We start from the raw sequence: 23,034 nt of genomic DNA, 5'->3' as shown, positions 1-23,034 counted from the left end.
CCAATCCACTCCCTCTCCCATTCTTTTTCAAGGGTGTTCACTTCCTCATCCAACTCCCCTTCCTGCATCCCCCAAACATTCTGTTACACTAGGGGTCCAACCTTGGCAGGATCAAGGGTTTCTCCTTCATTTGGTGCCCAAGAAGTCCATTCTCTTCTACATATGCAGCAGAAGACATGGGTTAGTCTGTCTGTAGTCTTTGGTTAGTGGTTTAGTCTCTAGGAGCTCTGTTTGGTTGGTATTGTTCTTCTTATGGTGTTACAAGCCCCTTTACCTCTTTCAATCCTTTCTCTAATTCCTCCAACAAGAGTCCCACTCTCAATTAAATGGTCTTCTGTTAGCATTCGCCTCTGTATTTGACATGGTCTGGCTGTGTCTCTCAGGAGACATCTATATCTGGTTCCTGTCAACATGCACTTCTTAGCTTCATCAATTCAATCTAGATTTGATTGTTGTATCATCATATGGAGGCAGACTCTGAATGGCTGTCCCTCCAGTCTCTGCTCCAAACTTTGCCTCCATATCCTCTCCTACGTATATATTTGCCCTGCCTTTTAAGAAGGAGTGAAGCATTCACACTTTGTCCATCCTTCTAGAGTTTCATGTGGTCTGTGGATTGAATCTTGGGTAGTTTGAGTTTTTGGACTAATATCCACTTATCAGTGAGTGCATACCATGTGTGTTCTGATGTGATTGGGTTACTTTACTCAGAATGATATTTTCTTGTTCCTTCCATTTGCCTATGAATTTCATGAAGTCATTCTTTTTGACAGAGGAGCAGTACACCATTGTGGAGATGCATCACATTTTCTGTATCCATTCCTTTGTTGAAGGAAATCATGGTTCTTTTAAGCTTCTGGCTATTATAAATAAGGCTGTTATGAACAAAGTGGAGCTTGTGTCTTGGATGTATGTTGCAGCATCTCTTGGGTATATGACCAGGATGGTATAGCTGTGTGCTCAGGTAGTGCAATGTACCATTTTCTGAGGAAACTGCAGGATGATTTACAGAAGGGTTGTATCAGCTTGCAATCCCAACAAAAATAGAGGAGTGTCCCTCTTTCTCCACATCCTTACCAACAAATGTACTGACCTGAGAATTTAATCTTAGCCATTCTGACTAGTGTGAGATGGGATCTCAGGGTTGTTTTGATATGCATTTCCCTGATGGCTAAGGGTGTTGAACATTTCTTTAGGTACTTCAGAGTCATTTGATATTCCTCAGCTGAGAATTCTTTGTTTAACTCTGTATCTCATTTATTTATAGGGCTATTTGGTTATCTGGAGTCTAACTTCTTGAGTTCTTTGTATATTTTGGATAGTAGCCGTATATCAGATGTATGTATTGGTAAAGATCTTTTCCCATTCTGTTGGTTGCCTTTTTTTCCTAATGGCAGTGTTCTTGCCTTAAAGAAGCTTTGCAGTTTTATGAAGTTTGTCGATTCTGATTCTTGATCTTTGAGCATAAGCCATTGGTATTTTGTGTAGGAAATTCTCTCCAGTGCCCATGTGATTGAGATACTTCCCCAATTTTTCTTCTATTTGTGTGTATCTGGTTTGATGTCAAGGTCCTTGATCCACTTTGACTTAAGCTTTGTACAGGGTGATAAGAATGGGTCGATTTACGTTGTTCTACGTGCTAACCTCCAGTTGAAACAGCACCATTTGTTGAAAATGCTTTCTTTTTTCCATTGGATGATTTTAGCTCCTTTGTCAAAGATCAAGTAACCATAGGTTTCTGGGTTCATTTCTGGATCTTCAATTCTATTCCACTGATCTACTTGTCTGTCTCTGTACCAATACAATATAGTTTTTATCAATATTGCTCTCTAATACTGCTTGAGGTCAGGAATGGTGATTTCCCCAGTAATTATTTTGTTGTTGAGGATAGTTTTCCACTATCCTGGCGTTTTGTCTTTCCAAGTGAATTTGGTAATTGCTCTTTCAAACTCTATGAAGAATTGAGTTAGAATTTTGATGGGGATTAAATTGAATCTGTAGATTGCTTTTGTTAAAATGGAGAATTTTACTATATTAATCCTGACAAACTGTAAACATGGGAGGTCTTTCTATCTTCTGAAATCTTCTTTGATTTCTTTATTCAGAAACTTGAAGTTCTTGACATACAGATCATTCTCTAGCTTGGTTTGATTCCCACCGAGGTATTTTGTATTATTTGTGACTAGTGTGAAGGGTGTCATTTGTGTAATATTTTTCTAAGTCTGTTTATCCTTTGAGTAGAGGAAGGCTGCTAATTTGTTTGATTTAATTTTATACCTAACCACTTTGCTGATGTTGTTTATCATGCTTAGTAGTTCTCTGGTAGAACTTTTGGAGTCACATAAGTATAATATCATATCTTCTGCAAATAGTGATATCTTGACTTCTTCCTTTCCAATTTTTATCCCTTGACCTCCTTTTGTTGTCTGATAGCTCTGGCTAGTATTTCTAGTACTATATTGACTGTGTAGGGAGAGAGTGGTCAGCCTTGTCTAGTCCCTGATTATAGTGGAATTGCTTCAAGTTTCTCTCCATTTAGTTCCATGATAGCTATAGGTTTGCTCTATGTTGCTTTTACTATATTTAGGTATAGGCCTTGAATTCCAGTGTTTGCCTATACCAAGAGATGAAAGCCACTCTCTGGGAGCGCCTACACACCCGAAAGTAGAGCTTTCCATTCCCAGAACTGGATGAAATAAAACAGGAGTGCTGTCACACAGGCTTAGAGGATAGCCAAGCCATTTTTTGAGTCAGCAAGGCAAGCCAAAACCAGAGACAACCTGATGGTGAGAGGTATGTGCAGGAACCTAATCAACAGAAACCAAGACTAATAGGCAACTTCAGAGCCCAGTTATGCCACCAAAACAAATACTGGATATCCAAGTACACTTGAAAAGCAAGATTTGGATTAAAAATCACATTTTATGACTTTAAGGAGGAAATAAATAGCATCCTAAAAGAATTACAGGACAACACACACAAAAAAGAAATAGAAGCCCTTAAATAGGAAACACAAAAATCCCTTAAAGAATCACTTAAAGAATTATAGGAAAACACAACCAAATGAGTAAAGGAAATGGACAAAACCATCCAGGATTTAAAACTGAAAATAGAAAAAATAAAGAAATTACAAAGGAAGACAACCATGGAAATAGAAAACCTAGGGAAGAGATCAGGAGTCACCAACAGTTTAAAAGAGATAGAAGATAGAATCTCAGGGCTAGAAGGTACCATAAAAAGCATCGGACCAACCATCAAAGATAATGTAAAACACAAAAAGCTCCTAGCCCAAAGTATCCAGGAAATCCAGGACACAATGAGAAGTTCAATCCTAAGAATAATAGGTATCAAAGAGAGTGAAGACTCCCAATTTAAAGGACCAGTAAATATCTTTAACAAAATTACATAAGAAAACTTCCCTAACCTAAAGAAAGAGATGCCCATAAATATACAAGAAGCCTAAAGTACTTCAAATAGATTGGAGAAGAAAAAAAAATCCCTCCAGTCACAAAATAGTGAAAACACCAAATGCACAAAACAAAGCAAGAATATTAAAAGCAGTAAGGGAGAAAGGTCAAGTAACATATAAAGGCAGACCTATCAGAATTACACCAGACTTCTCACCAGAGACCATGAACACCAGAAGATCATGGGAAGATGTCATACAGACCCTAAGAGAAAACAAAGGCCAGACCAGGCAACTATATCTAGCAAAACTATCAATTAACGTAGATGGAGAAACCAAGATATTCCATGACAAAATCAAATTTACAAAATATTTTCTACAAATCCAGCCCTATAAAGGATAATGAGTAGAAAACTCCAACACAAGGAGAGAAACACCCTAAAAAAAAAAACAACAACAACAAGAAAGTAATTTCCTTGCAAAGACATCAAGAGAAGAGGGACACACAAAGAGAATTCCAAATCTAACAACAACAATAACAGGAAGCAACAATCATGATTTGTTACTATGTCTTAACATCAATGGACTCAATTCTCTAATTAAAAATACATAGATTAACTCACTGCATAGGTAAAGAGGACCCAGGAGTTTGCTGCATATTGGAGATACACCACAGAGACAAAGACAGATAGTACCCCAGAGTAAAAGGCTGGGAAAAAACTTTCCAAGCAAATGGTCCGAAGATACAAACGGGAGTAGATATTCTAATATGCAATAAAATTGACTTTCAACCAAAAGTTATGGAGGAAGATAAGGAATGGCACTCCATATTCGTAAAAGGAGAAATCCACCAAGATGAACTCTCAATCCTATATATCTATGCTCCAAATAGAAGTGTGCCTGAGAGACACAGCCAGAATACAGCAAATACAGAGGCGAATGCCAGCAGCAAACCACTGAACTGAGAATATTACCCCCGTTGAAGGGATCAGAGAAAGAACTGGAAGAGCTTGAAGGGGCTCAAGACCCCATATGTACAACAATGCCAAGCAACCAGAGCTTCCAGGGACTAAGCCACTACCTAAAGACTATACATGGACTGACCCTGGACTCTGACCTCATAGGTAGCAATGAATAGCCTAGTAAGAGCACCAGTGGAAGGGGAAGCCCTGGGTCCTGCTAAGACTGAACCCCCAATGAACTAGACTGTTGGGGGGAGGGCGGCAATGGGGGGAGGGTTGGGAGGGGAACACCCATAAGGAAGGGGAGGGGGAGGGGGATGTTTTCCAGGAAACCGGGAAAGGGAATAACACTCGAAATGTATATAAGAAATACTCAAGTTAATAAAAAAAAATAAGTGTGCCTACATTCATAAAAGAAATCTTACTACATCTAAAAGCACATATTGAAACCTTCACAATAAACTAGGACATTTTAATACCCCACTCTCCTCAATGGACAGATTATGGAAACAGAAATTAAACAGAGACATACTGAAACTAAGAGAAGAGTTATGAACCATGTAAACTTAACAGATATTTATAGAACATTTCACCATAAAACTAAAGAATATACCTTTTTCTCTGCACCTCACAGTACCTTATCAAAAATTGACAATATAATTGGTCACAAAAGAGGACTCAACAGAAACAAGACAATTGAAATAATTCCATGGATCCTATAAGATCACCCGTGACTAAGGTTGGTCTGCAATAACAAGAAAAATGACAGAAAGCCCACGTATACATGGAAGTTGAACAATGATCTACAAAAAGATAACTTGGTCAAGGAAGAAATAAAGAAAGAAATATAAGACTTTTTAGAATTTAATGAAAATCAAGGCCTAATATAACCAAACTTCTTGTACACAAAAAAAGTGGTGTTAAGAGGAAAAAACATTACTCTGAGTGCCTCCAAAAAGAAATAGGAGAGAGCATACATTAACAGTTTGGCATCACACCTATAAGATCTAGAACAAAAAGAAGTAAATATTCACAAGAGGAGTATAAGTCAGGAAATAATCAAAATGAGGGCTGAAATAAACCAAGTAGAAACAAAAAGGACTATACAAAAAATCAACATAACCAGGAGCTGGTTCTTTGAGGAAATCAACAAGATAGATAAATCCTTAGGTACAACTAACCAGAAGGCACAGAGACAGTTTCTAAATTATGAAAGTCAGAAATGAAAATGGAGACATAACAACAGCAGCTGAAGAAATTTAAAAAAAATTGTCAGATACTACTACAAAAGCTTATATTCAACAAAACTGGAAAATCTGGAGGAAACGGACAATTTTCTAGACAAATACCACATACCAAAGTTAAGTCAAGAGCAGATAGACCATCTAAACAACCCCATAACTCCTAAAGAAATAGTTATTAGATGTCTCCAAACCAAAAAATAGCCAACGACCAGAAAGATTTAATTCTAAATGCTATCAGACCTTCATACAATACTGTCCAAACTTTTGCACAAAATAGAAACTGATGGAGGACTACTGAATTCCTTCTCTGAAGCCAGAATTACATTATAGCTAATCCACCCAAAGACCCAACAAAAGAAGAGAACTTCAGATCAATTTCCCTTATGAATATTGACCCAAAATTATTCGATAATATCCTCGCAAAATGTACCCAAGAAAATATCAAAACGATCATCCATCATGATCAAGTAGATTTCATCCCAGGGATGCAGGTATGGTTCAATATATGGAAATCCATCAATGTAATCCACTATATAAACGAACTCAAAGGAAAAAAAAAACACATAATCATTTCATTAGGTGTTGAGAACACATTTGACACATTTCAACTCTTCTTCAGGATAAAAGACCTGGACATGGACTGACCCTGGACTCTGACCCCATAGGTAGCAATGAATATCCTAGTAAGAGCACCAGTGGAAGGGGAAGCCCTGGGTCCTGCTAAGACTGAACCCCCAGTGAACTAGTCTATGGGGGAGGGCGGCAATGGTGGGAGGGTTGGGAGGGGAACACCCATAAGGAAGGGGAGGGGGGAGGGGGATGTTTGCCCGGAAACCGGGAAAGGGAATAACACTCGAAATGTATATAAGAAATACTCAAGTTAATAAAAAAAAAAAAAAAAAAAAAAAAAAAAGACCTGGAAAGGACAGGAATTCAAGGCCCATACCTAAACATAGTAAAAGCAACATAGAGCAAACCTATAGCTATCATGGAACTAAATGGAGAGAAACTTGAAGCAATCCCACTAAAATCAGGGACTAGACAAGGCTGACCACTCTCTCCCTACACAGTCAATATAGTACTAGAAATACTAACTTGAGCAATCAGACAACAAAAGGAGGTCAAAGGATAAAAATTGGAAAGGAAGAAGTCAAAATATCACTATTTGCAGAAGATATGATAGTATACGTATGTGACCACAAAGTTCTACCAGAGAAGTACAAAGCATGATAAACAACATCAGCAAGGTGGCTGGATATAAAATTAACTCAAACAAATTAGTAGCAGTTTGCAATGCCACCAAAAATGGAGGAGTGTTCTTTCTCCACATCATCTCCAGCATCTATTGTCACCTGAGGTTTTGATCATAGCCATTCTGAATGGTGTGAGGTAGAATATCAGGGTTGTTTTGATTTGCAATTCCTTGATGACTAAAGATGTTGACATATCTCTATGTGCTTCTCAGCCATTTGGTATTCCTCAGATGAGAATTCTTTGTTTAACTTTGTACCCCATTTTTAATAGGATTATTTGATTCTTAGGAGTCTAACTTATTGAGTTCTTTGCATATATTGAATGTCAGCCCTCTATTGGATGTAGGACTGCTAAAGATCTTTTCCCAATCTTCTGGTTGCCATTTTTTTCTATTGACAGTGTCCTCTGCCTTGCAGAAGCTTTGCACTTTTATGAGATCCCATTTGCTGATTCTTCATCATAAAGCATATGCCTTTGGTGTTCTCTTAAGAAAATTGACACCTGTGCCTATGTGTTCCAAGTTCATCCTCACTTTCTCTTCTACTAGTTTCAGTATATCTGGTATTATGTGGAGTACTCTGTTCCATTTGAACTTGGGCCTTGTACAAGGAGATAATAATGTGTCAATTTGCATTCTTCTACATGCTGATCTCTTGTTAAACTAGCACCATTTGTTGAAAATACTATCTTTTTTCTACTGGATAATTTTATCTCCTTTGTCAAAGATCCAGTGACCATAAGTGTGTAGATTCATTTCTAGTTCTTCAATTTTACTCCGCTGATCTACCTGCCTCTCTCTGGACCAATACAACGCAGTTATTATTACAATTGTTAGGTAATATAGACTGAGGTAAGGGATGTTGATTCACCCAAGAATAATTTTATTGTTGAAAATAATTTTCAAAATCCTGGGTTTTTTTGTTATTCCAAATGAATTTGCAAATTTCTCCTCATAACTCTATGAAGAATTGTGTTGTAACTGGAATCAGCTAAATATACTATGTTATCTTCTCCAAATGGTGATGCTTTGATTTCTTCCTTTCCAGTTTGTATCACCCTGAACTTCATTTCTTTTCTAATTGCTCTGGCTAGGAAACTGAGTATTGTATTGAATAAGTAGGGTGTGAGTGGGCAGCCTTGTCTAGTCCTTGATTTTAATGGGATTGCTTCAAGTTTCTCTTCATTTAGTATGATGTTGGCTACTGGTTTGCTATATATTGTGTTTATTATGTTTACGTATGAGTCTTGAACTCAGAATTTTGGAAGACTTTTATCATGAAGTGGTGATGAATTTGTCAAACGCTTTCTCAGCATCTCATCAGATGATCATATGTATTTTTTCATTGATATGTTTATATAGAAGATTACATTGGTGGATTTCTGTATATTGAACTATTGCTGCATCCTTGTGATGAAACCTATCTGATCATGATAGATGATCATTTTGATATTTACTTGGATTCAGTTTTCAATAACTTTATTCAGTATTTCTGTCTTAATATTCATAAAGAAAATTGGTCTGAAGTTCTCTTTGTTTTTTGGGACTTGGCCTGGTTTAGGTGTAAGCAAAATTTTGGCTTCATAGAACAGATTGCATAGTATCCTTTTTCTATTTAGTGCAATAGTTTGGAAAGTATTGGTTTCAGGTCTTCTATGAATGTGAGATAGAATCCTGCATTAACCCATCTGGTCCTGGGCTATTTTTGTTTGGGAGACTTATTAATGACTGCTTTTATTTCTTATAGTGTTATGGGACTGGTTAGATGGTTTATCTTATCCTGATTTAATTATTGTAAATGGTATCTTCTTTCCATTTCCTTCAGATTTTCCAATTTTGTTTAGTATAGGTTTTTAGTAGAATCTAATATATTTTTTTTAATTTTCCCAGTTTCTGTTTTTATGTATCACTTTTCATTTCTGATCTTGTTAACATGAATACTCTCTTTCTTCCCTGTGGATAGACTAGCTAAAGTTTTATCTATCATATTTATTTTCTAAATGAAACAGCTCATTGTTTTGTTCATTTTTTTGTACAGTTCTATTTGTTTCTACTTGGCTGATTTCAGCTCTCAGTTTGATTATTTCCTCCCATCTAATATGTTGGGTATATTTGCTTCTTTATGTTCTAGAGCTTTCATGTGTGCTGTGAAGCTGTTAGTATATGCTCTTTCCAGTTTCTTTTAGGAGTCATTCAGAGCTATGAGTTTTCCTCTTAGCACTGCTTTCATTATATCCCATAAGTTTGGGTATTTTGTGCCTTCATTTTCATTAAATTCTAAAATGTCTTTAATTTCTTTATTTCTTCCTTGACCAAGTTGTCTATGAGCAGAGCATTCTTCAGCCTCCAGGTTTATGTGGGCTTCTTGTTGTTTTTCTTTTTATTGAAGGCCAGCCTTAGTCCATGGAGATCTCATAGGATGCAGGGCATTATTTCAATTGTCTTTCATCTGTTGAGGCCTGTTTTGTTTCAAATTATATGATCAATTTTACAGAAGGTATCACGTGGTGCTTAGAAGTTATATTCTTTACTCTGTAGATATCTCTTAAAGCCATTTGGTTCATAACTTTCGTTAGTTTCTCGGTGTCTCTGTTTGGTTTTCTGTTTTCATCATCTGTTCACTGATGAGAGTGGGGTGTTTAAGTCTCCCACTATTATTGTGTGTGTTTAACATATGCTTTGAGGTTTAGTAATGTTTCTTTTATGAATGTGGGAGACCTTGCATTTGGAGCATTGGTGTTCAGAATTGAGAGTTCATTTTGGTAGATTTTTCCTGTGATTGGTATTAAGTGTCCTGCCTTACAGTTTCAATAACTTTGTGTTGAAAGTCAACATTACTGGAATTTAGAATGATTACTCTAGTTTGTTTCATGGGACCATTTGCTTGGATTTTTTTCCAAACTTTTTGGCTCAGAGGTTGTCTGTCTTTGTTACTGGGTCCTGCTTGCATATCCAGTCTATTAGTCTGTGCCTTTTTATTGACAAATTGAGTCCATTGATATTAAGCCATATTGAGGAATAGTTATTGTTGTTTACTGCTATGTTTTTTGTTAAAGGTGGAAATACATTTGTGTGGCTATCTTCTTTCAGGTCTGCTTAAAGAAGATTACTTTCTTCTTTTTTGTAGGATATACTTTCTCTACTTATCTTGGAATTTTCCATTTATATTCTTTTGTAGTATTGGATTTTTGGAAAGATACTGTGTAAATTTGATTTTTGTCATGGAATACCTTGGTTTCTCCATCTATGATAATAGAGAGTTTTGCATAATATAGTAGCCTGGGCTGGCATTTGTGTTCTCTGACAGTCTGTATGACATCTGCCTATGATCTTCTGGCTTTCATAATCTCAGATGAAAATTCTGGTGCATTTCTGATGAAAGAGATGTCCATAAGCATAACAGAAGCTGACAGAACTCCAATTGGACCATAAAAGAAATTCCTCCCACCACATAATAGTCAAACCACCAAATGTATAAAACAAGGAAAGAATATTAAAAACAGTAAGGGATAAAGGTCAAGTAACATATAAAGACAGACAAATATGAATTACACCAGACTTCTCACTAAAAACTATGAAAGCAAGAGGATACTGGGCAAATGTCACAACACACTATGAGAATCCAAATGCCAGCCCAGACTACAATTTTCCACCAAAACTCTCAATTAACATGGGTGAAAAAAACAAGATATTCCATGACAAATCATAATTTACACAATATCTTTCCGCAAATTGAGCCATACAAATGATAATAGATAGAATACTCCAAAACAAAGAGGGAAGCTACACCACAGAAATAGCAAAAAAAAAAAAAATAATAATCTTCTTGCACCAAACCCAAAAGAAGAGAGCCACAAAAACATAATTCCACCTCTAACAACAAAAATAACAAGAAAGTAATCACTATTCCTTAATATCTCTTAACAATAATAGATTCAGTTCCCCAGTAAAAAGATATAGACTAATACATGGGACACATAAAGAGGATTCAACATTTTCTGGCACGTAGGAAACACACCTCAGGGACAAAGACAGTTACTACATCAGCGTAAAAGGCTGGAAAACAATTTTCCAAGGAAATGGTCCCAAGAAAGAAGCTAGAGTAGCCATTTTAATATCGAATAAAGTAGACTTTCAATTAAAATTTATTTAAAAAGGTAAGAAAGGACACTTCATATTCACTAAAGGAAAAATCCACCAAGATGAACTCTCAATCATGACTATCTATGCTCCAAATATAAGGGTACCTACATTCATAAAATAAACCTTACTGAAGCTTAAAGCACACATTGCAGCCCACAATATAAAAGTGGGGAGACTTCAACACCCATTCTCATCACTTGACAGATCATAGAAACAAAAACTAAACAGAGACACAGAGAATCTAACAGAATTTATGAAACAAAAGGATTAAACGTATATCTATAGAACATTTTATCTTAAAACAAAAGAACATAACTTCTTCTCAAGACCTCATGGTACCTTCTCCAAAATTGACCACATAATTGTTGACAAAATATCTCTCCATGATGAATTCTAGTGCTTTAAATGTTTTGGGTCTTTCATGTAATTTATCAATTCATAATTAATTAGGTTTTTGTGAACAGTGAAGGAAAAGAATCTACTTCGGCCTCTGTGTCTAGATGTCATATATGTGCGCATAATTGCTTTTTAAAAGATCATTTCTAATGATTTGTTACTGGAATTTTTTGAAGAACTCATACAGAGTCATCAAATGTGAATTAGAATTTTAAATTTGAAGTCTTTAGTATTTTAATAAAGTACATAGAGGGCATAATCAAAAGGAAGTTTGTAAATAGTTTTTATTACATATTAAAAGAAAAACATCAGGGCAGGGAAGCTGTACATATGGGCAGCTGAACAGAAGAAGGAGATGGAAATGAAGGAGAGAAAAACTATTTTGCTTGTCAGTAGCCACAAGGCAATCAAGCAGACACGTGGTAGGTAGCAAGATGACTTGAGAGAAAAAGTGAAAAGTCTAAAATTACGAGAAGAAGAATTCTTATTCTCTGGCCTGCATACAAGCGTGCAAGAAGAGACAGAAAAGGAGGAATGGAAAAAGTTATAACATTTATAATGACAAGCAGAACAAATAGAAATGTATGGCTGATTCATAGTGACTGCAGAAAAGATTGGCTATCTGGAGAGGAAAACTATCTTATGAAAATAATTCAGTTTAAGGCAAATATTCCTTCTTGTGGCATAGTCCACATGACTGATAGGTTGAATTGGGATATTAGGTCTTCACCTTAATTTCCCTTGGTAACACTAGAAAAAGAAGCATCTCAACTGTGTCTCAATAGGATATAATATACAGTGTGAAAAGATGGCATTATCAGAGTTTGTTGAGGCACATTGAAGGGATATTATTCATCCTGTTAAAAAAAATAAATTACAGTTCTGGCTTTTGGTGGAGACATGAGATTCTGATCTGGCCCCCAAATTAGAGCTAAATTTTATCTCCCCTGTTAATAAATAACATAAGTGAGCCTTTCAATAATCTTGCCTACATATTAAAAAAGCTGATTCATCTAAAAAATTAATAAATTGTTATAGTTCTCATGAAAACTGATTCACCTGAACATTTGCTAAGCAGATAGAAGGGTAATAATTCCTTCGATCAGAGCCTGTACTTAAACCTGTAGAAATATTTTGTCCTCACAGTTGCTTACAGGGTGTGGTGGTTGGTAGATGTCCTCCTTTTTGAATGCTAAGTCATCAGGGGCCAGAAATATTTAAAAGGATTAGGAGATGGGGTGAAAGGTGTGGGGACCTTGCTGGGGTGGTGTGGACTTGTTGGAGAAAGTCTGTAACTTGGGGTTCTCTTTGAGGTTTCAGAGTCCAAGGCAGGACCAATGACTTTCTCTCTTCTTTCTGCCTTTAGCTTCAGATGTAGAACTCTAAACTCCTTTTCCATCACCATGTCAGTCTGCCTACATGCTGCTATTTTCCCTGTCATGACATTAATGTGCTAAAACCTCAGAAACTGTAAGCAAGCCTCAATTAAATGTTTCCTTTCAAAAGAGTTTCCATGGTTATGGTGTCTCTTCATAGCACTAGAATACTGATGAAGTCAGAAGGAGGTACCAGGGAGTTATTGCTATAACTCTGTTTGCCAAAGAATAGAATATATTTGAATGCTTTAGCCATCAGGGAATGGCACTATTTAGAAAAATTAGCAGGTGTGGCCTAATATGACTAAGGCTTGGTTTCTTTGTTTAGCCTGCTTGCATTTCTGAGTTCTAACTCAGAAACTGTAGCACTCACATTTTCCCTTTCTATCTCTTTTAGATGCTGTCTAAAAAATTAACAAGAATTTCTTAACACATTGAATTTTCTTGTTACTTCCCAGAAGATGCCTCCACATCCTCATTTCTGTAGTTACTTGCTGATCTCCTTTGCTGAACACATCTTCTTCATTCAATCATAACTAAAAGGCCTGGCTATCTCTATTCCACTTATCCATTATTCTCTTCTCAAAGACTATTATGGATAGATTTTCTAACCTGCTATTTATCACTTACACATTAATAAGGATGACTTCAAGCTTCCTTGTTGGCTTAGATTTTTCAAAACCTACTTTAATAAGAGTTCTGAAACACTTTGACCCAAACCCCTTCTAGCTTACCATCCAAAGGTAGGAAAGAAAAGATGATAAATAAGACAAGGGTATGTGGACATGTTTGGTAATAATTTGGGGGTGATCCTAATCTCTGTTGTCAGAATTCTAGCAGTCCAGCTTAGTACTTTCAGAATACCAACATTTTGGTTCAAAAGGTGTCACCAAATCAGCAGTGGTAGCATGATCCAGCAGAAACAGCCAGGCCTCCACTGAAACAGCATTAGTTATCAGGAGTGAAAAGAAGTAGCCAAAACACCAGAAGTTCTTCATCATACCTCTCTTGGTGTAGTGAAGATCAGTGAAGATGCAAAATCAAGACTGTTGAATGGCTAGCAATACAACAGTGTTCTCACTCAGTTCTTAATTTTACTCTCTTCAAATATCAATTTGAAGGTCTGCTTTTGGAAATCATCCCATGAGTCTGCTTCAGAAAAGCATTGCATAATGTGGCCAGAAATTTCCACTTTATTCCTTTCTGGTTTATATGTTTTTGATTAACAATTCTTGGAACCTACAAAGGAAACCCTAATATGCTAATAGCACATTGCATGCATGTTTATGTGTGTTATGTTTGTGTATGTGTGTGTGTTTGTGTGTTTGTGTGAGTGATGACAGAGCAGGAGAGAGAAAGAGAGAAATAACTAATAATTTCTAAAAAATAGAAACAAACCCCTCCACTTTTAAAAAAGGTATTGTTGTTCGGTCCCCAGCTCCAAAAAAAAAAAAAAAAAAAAAAAAAAAAAAAAAAAAAAAGGTATTGTTGGAGCTGGAGAGACTGTTCAGTGGTTAGGGTTTCAGTCACAGCATCTAAATGGTGGCGTACAACTACATATAATTACTGTTACAGGGGTTCTAATGATCTGAAGTCCCTGTGTGTACATTATCTACAGACATACACTCAGAGGAAACATCCATAAAAAATTATAAAATATTTAAAATAATAAATTAAATAAAAGAAAAATATTTTCTGTGAAAATCATAATCTAGTTTTCCAAGGTTACAGATAACTGATTTGTAATTAATACCTTCGAAGGGATTTCAGTATTCAGTCTCTTGGGTAGTATGTTGCCACGTCCATATATACGATCCTTTTCATTTCTCCCTGTTTACTTTTAGAACAATCATTCTGTTTATTTCAAAGCATATTGAAAGATCAGTAAAGAATCATTGTGGAGTACTACTAGGAAGTCACAGTATTTATCTAATTGGTTTGTACTAAAACATTTCTTCCAAGAGCATATAATGATTATATTTTAGGATTACATTGAATATTCTGGGATGTAATCATTATGTTTATTTACCCAATCATTACCTTGAGAATTACTTTTTTTATTATAATATTTTCTAAAATTTGTGACAATTAAATGGCTACTCATTTGTCTGGAATGTATATTTCAATTTTGTTTTTCCTGATTTGTTCTATTACATTATTAATGTGTGTATTTATTTATTTTTATGTGTGAATGTATGTGATGAGAGAGAGAGAGGGAGGGATATATATATATATGTGTGTGTGTGTGTATATATATATATATATATATATATATATATATATATATATAGAGAGAGAGAGAGAGAGAGAGAGGATATGTTTTCTGTATTCCAGGGAAGGTGATTGAGCATTTTGCATGTGTGACTGAGTCAGCCAATCTGTCACCATGGGAACCAAAACTGTGGGTGTGAAGATGATTATAAAAAGACAGAAAGAAGATATAAGTGACAGATATGACAGGGCCACTGGTTAATACCATGTCACTGAGCAACTATATTTTCTCAGTGCCTTTTAAAGGAAACCAACACAAAGCATGACTAATTCCAGGAACACAAACAAAGATGACAACTACTTATGTGGCAAGTACATGTTACAGAGCATCTATGTTTGACTAAGGCCTTTTCCTTCAAGCTAGAACAGTCTCTCAAGGATTAATATGTAAGCTGAGGAACTTGGCATAGTACAACTCATGTCTTATTTAAAAACACTGACAGATGTCTGCAGACTCATTCACAATTAATCATAAGCAAGGAGTCAGCCAATGTTAATTCCAAAAGTAGTCCTCACATTCCCTTCCATTTTACCTGTATAAGTAAAGCAGTCTCAGCTAATGGTTCATCCAGCTTAGGCATCCCATAAAGAAGTGTGGACCATACCCATCATGAGTACATGGATCATGGGTCATGCTTGGTTTCAAGTTGATCCACCTCTGAGAGAATCTTGCCTGTTTTTTTTCTTTTTTTCTTTTCTTTTTCTTTCTTCTTCTTTTTTTAATCTGTAAGAGGCACTTTATCAGTCACAGAGGCAGAAAGCTCTGCCTGTCTTAGGTTCCTATCCAAAAAGACAGCTCTCACCCATCATTGACACTTGAATAATCTTATGTTTGTGGGCTGTCTTAGGTTGAGAAGGTTTTCAAGAGTATCCAACCCATCACTGACTATCAACTTCTGCGAGGGAAGATGTTGGAGACTGAATTTATGTAATTCTTCTTTGACATCTGTGAAAGTTCTGATGATTCCTCTAGAAGGAAAAGATAATAGACATGCCATAAAAAGAAAAGGGTCATAAAGCCAAGTCTTGCTACACCAAATATGATAATTATAAACAAGAAGCATGAAGGAAAAATGGCCTTTAGCTTTTTCAGAATATCATTTACAATGCTAGTAGCATCAAAAGTCAAAGGCTTTGTCTTTCTTCTATTCAAAACCTCCTGATACAGGCCTAATAAATCTAGAGAAGAATTAATATTATGTCCTTTTACTTTGGTCCAATTATTCAAATTTTCATTATATATTTTTGTAATTGTACAAAGTCATAGATATCAAGCATGGCATTCCAAATGGCTTCTGACTTTCCTTCTTTGTCCTTCATCTCCCAGTATCTGCATGATATTATATAGTACATCAATTCTTTTTCCTTTGTACTCAAGATATTTGTTACAGTTACTCCAAGATGAATAACAAAAATAGCTATTTGTACCTCTTGTGGTAAAGCTAATGCAGAAGTAGCAGAAATGTTATGAGAGCAAGGATGCTAGAAATTATTTGCTCAACCATAGGTTTGTTCTTTGCCAGAGTACAATCTAATTCTTCTAATGTTTGTAAGCCTTTGTAGAAAACCAGATAAAGTAATAGGAATCATAGTAAAACCTGGTTGATGCATTACCATCACCTATAGACTATTATCCAGTACAGAAACACAATTGGACAAAAGATAATTCAAACAGGAAAGACTGAACTTATAATCCAAGTCAACCACAAAAGTGACATTCCAAATTAGTAATTGATTAGATGGGTTATCACATTATGTTAACTTTACCTTAACCCCAGAACCTGTTCTATTTTTTTATCTACAGCAAGCATAACACCATTCAAAATAGCTGTAAATCTCCAAAGATGTTTCTGAAAATATCCAGAACCAGCCACCCAAATGCCCATTGACATTTACTTTTGTCTAATATCAAATTAATTTCCAGCCTAGTCCATAATTGAGCTGGAATAGCCTGTCACATTTAATAGTAGCCTGGGCTGGCATTTTTATTCTCTTAGTGTCTGCATGAATTCTGTCCAGGCTCTACTGGTTTTTAGTGTCTCTTGTGAGAAGTCTGGTGTATTTCTGATAGGTCTGCCTTTATATATTACTTGGACCTTTATCCTTGCAGCTTTTAATATTATTTATTTGTTCTGTAAATTTCTTGTTTTGATTATTATGTAACAAGAAGATTTTATTTTCTTGCCCAATTTATTTTCTGTTCTAAAGGCTTCTTATACATTTATGGTCATCTCTTTCTTTAGGTTGGTGAAATTTTCTTCTATGATTTTGTTGAAGACATTTTCAGGCCATTTGAGCTGGGAGTCTTCACTCTCCACTATTATTCTTAGAATTGGTCCTAACCTTGTGTCCTAGATTTCCTGGATGTTTTGGCTTAGGAGTTTTTTTATGTTTTGAATTTTCTTTTACAGTTTTATCAATATCTTATAAGGTAACTTACACCTGAGATTCTCTCTTCTCACTCTTGCATTCTGTTGATGATGCTTACATTTGTAATTACTGACCTCTTTTCTAGGTTTTCCATTTCCAAGTTTGACTTCCTTTGTGTTTTCTTTATTGTTTCTACTTCCACTTTTAGGTCACAGACAACTTTGTTCAATTCCTTCACCTGCTTTATTGTGTTTTCCTTTATTTCTAAGGAATTTATTTGTTTCTTCTTTAAGGGCCTCTACATGTTTATCTGTGTTTTCCTGTATTTCATTCAGTAATTTATTTATACCCTTTTTAAAGAACCCTATTATCTTCATGAGATAGACTTTTAGATAAACTTTCATCAATATAGATGGAGAAAACCAAATATTCCAGGACAAAATCAAATTCAAACAATATCTATCTACCAACAAGCCTTACAGAAGATACTAGTAGGTAAATTCCAACACAAGGAGGGTAGTACACCAAACAGACAAAACTAACAGGCACAGTGAAACTAATAGAGATTATGAAGCAAAAGGATTTAAGTCCTATCTACAGAACATTTCACCCTAAAACAAAAGAAATGCCCCTTCCTCTCAGCACCTCGTATTATCTTCTCCAAAGTTGACCATATACCTCAACAGATGCAAGAAGATTGAAATTATCCATGCATTCTATCAGATCACCATGACCTAATTACAATGAAAATGACAGAAAATGCACATACCCACAGAAACTGAACAACTTCACTCAATAATAAGTTTGTCAGGGAAGAAATGAAGAAGTGAAAGACTTCCTGGAATCCAATGAAAATGAAGACACAGCATACCTGAACTTATGGGACACAAGGAATGCAATACTAAGAGGAAAATTGACAGATTTTCGATGGCAAGTTCCACAGTTTGGTTTCTTCAACAATGTCTAAATGCCAGAGGCAAAGCAGCTTATCCAGTCTGAGATACAGGTATTCCCATTTTGCTATGTTGAACTACAGTCTTAGAGGTATCCTTATTCCAATTCTGAGGGTTCACAGAAACACATTCCATATTGATATATTTTTTGTAAAACAAATAAGTAGGCCCTGACCCATATCAGTGTAATTTACCAATTTGTAATGTTTTTACTGTCAGACTAAGGGAATCCTAACATGATAATTATTAGAGGTCACAAGTAATTCTGGCTTTGACCATACAGATGGATGTAGCAAAGGTAGGTCATATGCCTAGTACAGATTCCTGGTTCCTGGTACCATCATCAGAGCATTCAGCAAGATCAAAGGCAGTCTCCTTCTTTGACCCAACATGACGATATATCAACAATCGTTCTGGTAGCCACCATACTCCTTCAGCATTCTGCAAAAAAACCCCCACAAACACGCCTTCTTCCCCATACTAACACTGCATCAGGACCATGTTATGTGCCAGTAAGTGAGTCCTTCCATTTCTTCTGGGCATAAGTATGCGTGATTGTAGGGTGCCATAGACACTCAGCTTTTTATGTAACTGATTTTTTTAGAACTCCATGAGCAAGTTCCATAATTCCTTGCCCTTGAGGACATGTAAAATTAGATATTTTATATAGATTATAGCTTATATTTTAGAGTTAACTAATATTCAATTCATAGTATAATATACAATTAATGACTGATATATATAATTTTATTGAAACCATATACTTAATATTTAATGTAACTCACATTTACTGAATTAAAATGTTGATACATAGAAATCATATTGAATGTATATAATTTAAATTTGTATATCTTATATTTAATGTGAGTAATTTATATATACACAATGTGTGAACATGCATGTAGTAATTATATACATGTTTCAATATGTATAATTTCTAACTTGTATGTTATATGTTAGTTTAGAGAATTTGTATTTGGGCCACCTGCTGGATTGAATCAGAGCAGGAAGGTGTACTTTTATGGAGTTCATTTGCTCTATTATACATGGGTCCAAGTCTTAGGACTCTTAATTCTCTGAAGCTAATGTGAATGTTAGTTTTAAAAAGGACACACATTAATATTTAACATGGTACTAAAAATCATATTTTAGAAATATAATTAACAGTTGTCTATTACACAAAAAACAGTCTCATGCCTTTAAGACCAAGTAAAAGCTATAAGTTTACAGATTATGTATGATATATATATATATATATATACATATATATACATACATACACATATAACAAAAATGTTTAATATGATAAGCCTCTTTGAGTTTATATTCAAACAGAAACAAAGGAAATTAAAATCTTGAGCCTGTAACATATTGTAAGCTGCAAGTGTTCCATTAGCTTATCAGACATCATTGATCATAAAATTCTGAACTTTGAATTTATAGCATGTGTGGGGATTTTGAAACATTTCCCCTCATTTTTTATACCTTACATCAGTGTTTACATCTCTATAACTTACAATTTTATCTTTAAAAACATCTTCTTAGACCCTCTAACATTTATAACTTTCATTTACCAACTTTATTTTTTATATTCTTATTAGATATATTTCTTAATTTACATTTCAAATGCTATTCCCTTTCCTGGTTTCCTGTCCATAAGACTCATCCCCTCCCCTCCCCCTCCCCCATATGTGTGTTACCCTCCATCCACCTCCTTTACTGCTCTACATCCGACATTCCCCTACTACTGGTGCCCCAAAAAGGCCTTCCTCTACTACATATGCAGTTGGAACCCTGGGTCAGTTCATGTACAGTCTTTGAGTAGTGGTTTAGTCCCTGGAAGCTGTGATTGGTTGGCATTGTTGCTCCTATGGGGTTGCAAGACCCTTCAGCTCTTTCGATGCATTTACCAGTTTTAAAACCTCTTTTCATCTCATCATCCAAGGTCTTTTGCATCCTCTAACCTTACTCACTTGGAACATGTTTTTTAGACTTTAGACTGTTGGATCATGTATTATCTATGCCAGAGCAGAGTTGCAACCTCTGCAGCGGCCCAAGAAGGGATGGGCAGGAGTGAGATAGAGCTGCTCACTTTCACAGAGTAAAACATTTTATTTCCTCTTTGTCCCCTCGACAGGGAAGAAGGACTTCTCTGAAACTCATTCCTCTCCTAGCCCTAATCAGAGTCCAAAGACTAAAAATATCTACAGGCACTTTTACCTAGTCCATGCATACCACAGGTTGCAAAATTTTTCTCTAGAAAATCTAAAAATAAAATAAAATAAAAATAAAAACAAACACAAAAAACTATGAAATTGTTGTTGTCCTACATTAGCAAAGCATATTAAGCATTTGTGCAAAAACATACTACTTTTTCCATACTTTTTCATTTTTTTCCTCTCTTTTTCATTTTGACTTTTACCTTTTATAAGCTTCCTTACCTTTCTTAGCTCCCTTATTTATGTTTCCTTTGTTTTTTAATCCTGAAAATTACTCACTACTGCCAACATTATGAATTTTCCCAAGAGCTCCACTTTGAGCAGAGTCCTTCATTGTGTCCCTTGTAGTCAAGCCTCATGCTGGATACCATTCTGCTGGGGGCTAACCAGTCAGTCAATGTGGGAACCAAAAATGAGTGAATGATGATTATAGGAAAGGAAGAAAGAAGGTACAAGACACAGGGTATGTGAGGGCTGCTGGTTAATACTATTCCAGCCACAAGTTTATTTTCTAAATGTCTTTTAAAGACAAGCAGCACAAGGCATTAACAATTCTATTCATTTGTATGTAAGCATTATTGGATTCTCCTCTTTGAAACCAAATTAGTAGGTAGTTTAAGTGTATGTAAAGTAGGGACAAAAAGAAGTTGTGTTTACCACTGAAATACAACCTCTTCTTCTTTAGAATAACTATGAAACTTCCATTTTAATTTTGAACTCTTTTGCTATTCTAAAATAGTTTTCTTCTTTCCCCTGATATGTACATATATTGAGGAATATTCCCCTGATATGTACAATTTGAGATTGGATAACCTAGCCCTGCCTACCTTGGAAGAAAACTGGTTCCATAAGAGTCAGTAGTCCTTAACTGCCTGTAGCTCTTCATGTAAGTGTCTGGCCCTGTGACATTTTCCTTATCCACATTAGCAGGTCACCTGCTATTTGCGTTGTTTCAAGTATTGTTTATTCAGCATTTTCCCCAATACAATAGGAAATTGCTCCAATTTCTTCATATATACAATTTCTTCATCCTTTCTTATTTTTTTAACTTTTAAAATTGCTATTACTATTTAAGCAGTATAAATATATTGAATCAATTGCTTGTCTTTGTTGGAATATGTATTTATTAAGTAGCTGTGCAATGATGGGCCTATTCTATACTTATATGAAATAATTTTTAAATTTGAGTTGAACATATCCAATGCATGCTCTTTTGGTGGACAATGACTGATATATTGCATCTTAATGTACCTAATACATCTCAATAAACATCATGTATTTTAACAGAACCCTTGAAGAATGATTTTTGATCACACCCTTTCTGAACTTGAAGTATTAAAAGATGAGTTATAGAAAAAGAATTAATAATAGTTATTGAACAGAATTATGCCACTGTGTATACTGTTGAGCCAAAGAGAGTGGCAGCAAAAGAAGGAGAAATTTTAACTGCTCTTCTAACTATTGCCTGTTTGATTATCAAATTTATACAGTAGAACTTTGGCATATACACTGACATACATATAATTTTTATTTAGAATTTATGGCAAGTCTCTATTTTAAGTTATTTGAATTTCCTTTGCTTTTATGTTTACCACAAAAGGATCCATAGTCCCAGTTAACATTTGGGGAGATCTATTCATTTGGAGGTAGCCAATAAAGGGACATTGAATTTTCATTTTTTACCCTAAGAAATAGTTCATGTTCATAATTTCTCTCAAATACACACTTAAATGTTTTTATTATTAGATTAATAACAAACACCAAAACACTAGCTTTAAAAAACTGATGCTAAAAATGGTATCTTATTCATGAAAACAGGAACCGCTACAAGGAAAATATATTTTTTTATATCTGAGCTACAGAAAAATATTGTCAAGTTTTACTTTATTTATGGTATCAACAAATAGGATTGCTAGTTTGAGATGGTTATAGATCTTATATTGAAATTTTACTGTACAATCTTCATTTAAACTGCATTTTATAAATTGAAATTTGAGAAGTGTGTGAGAAAGGAAGCAAATTTCTGCACCCTGGTCAAAGCTGTTTTAGGAAACAGAATTATAGCACCTCTAATTAATAGAAGTGGAATTAGTCCTTCCATATTCTGATCACAGAGGAGCATAAACACAGTGTTTAGAAAAATAGTTCTTGAAAATAGATATCTGACATATATAAAGAATGTGATTAAGCACCATATTGTCATATAATAATAATTACTATTAAAATGTTTCTCAAATCTGAGTTTTTGACAAATGCAATTTAAAACAAGCTTAGTGGGCCTGTGGCGACTACCTATTCAGTAAAGTACTAGCTATGATTGCAGGAGGAATTGTTTGGATCCTCAGCTACTAGGGACAGAATTGGATATAGTAGCACATTCCTGAAATCCTAGTGAAAGGGGGAGCTGAGACCAGAGGATAACTGTATCTGATTGATCAGCTA

Source organism: Rattus norvegicus, chromosome X (genome assembly GCF_036323735.1).
Source record: "Rattus norvegicus strain BN/NHsdMcwi chromosome X, GRCr8, whole genome shotgun sequence".
NCBI lineage: Eukaryota > Metazoa > Chordata > Mammalia > Rodentia > Muridae > Rattus > Rattus norvegicus.
Note: the sequence above shows the minus strand (reverse complement) of the source record.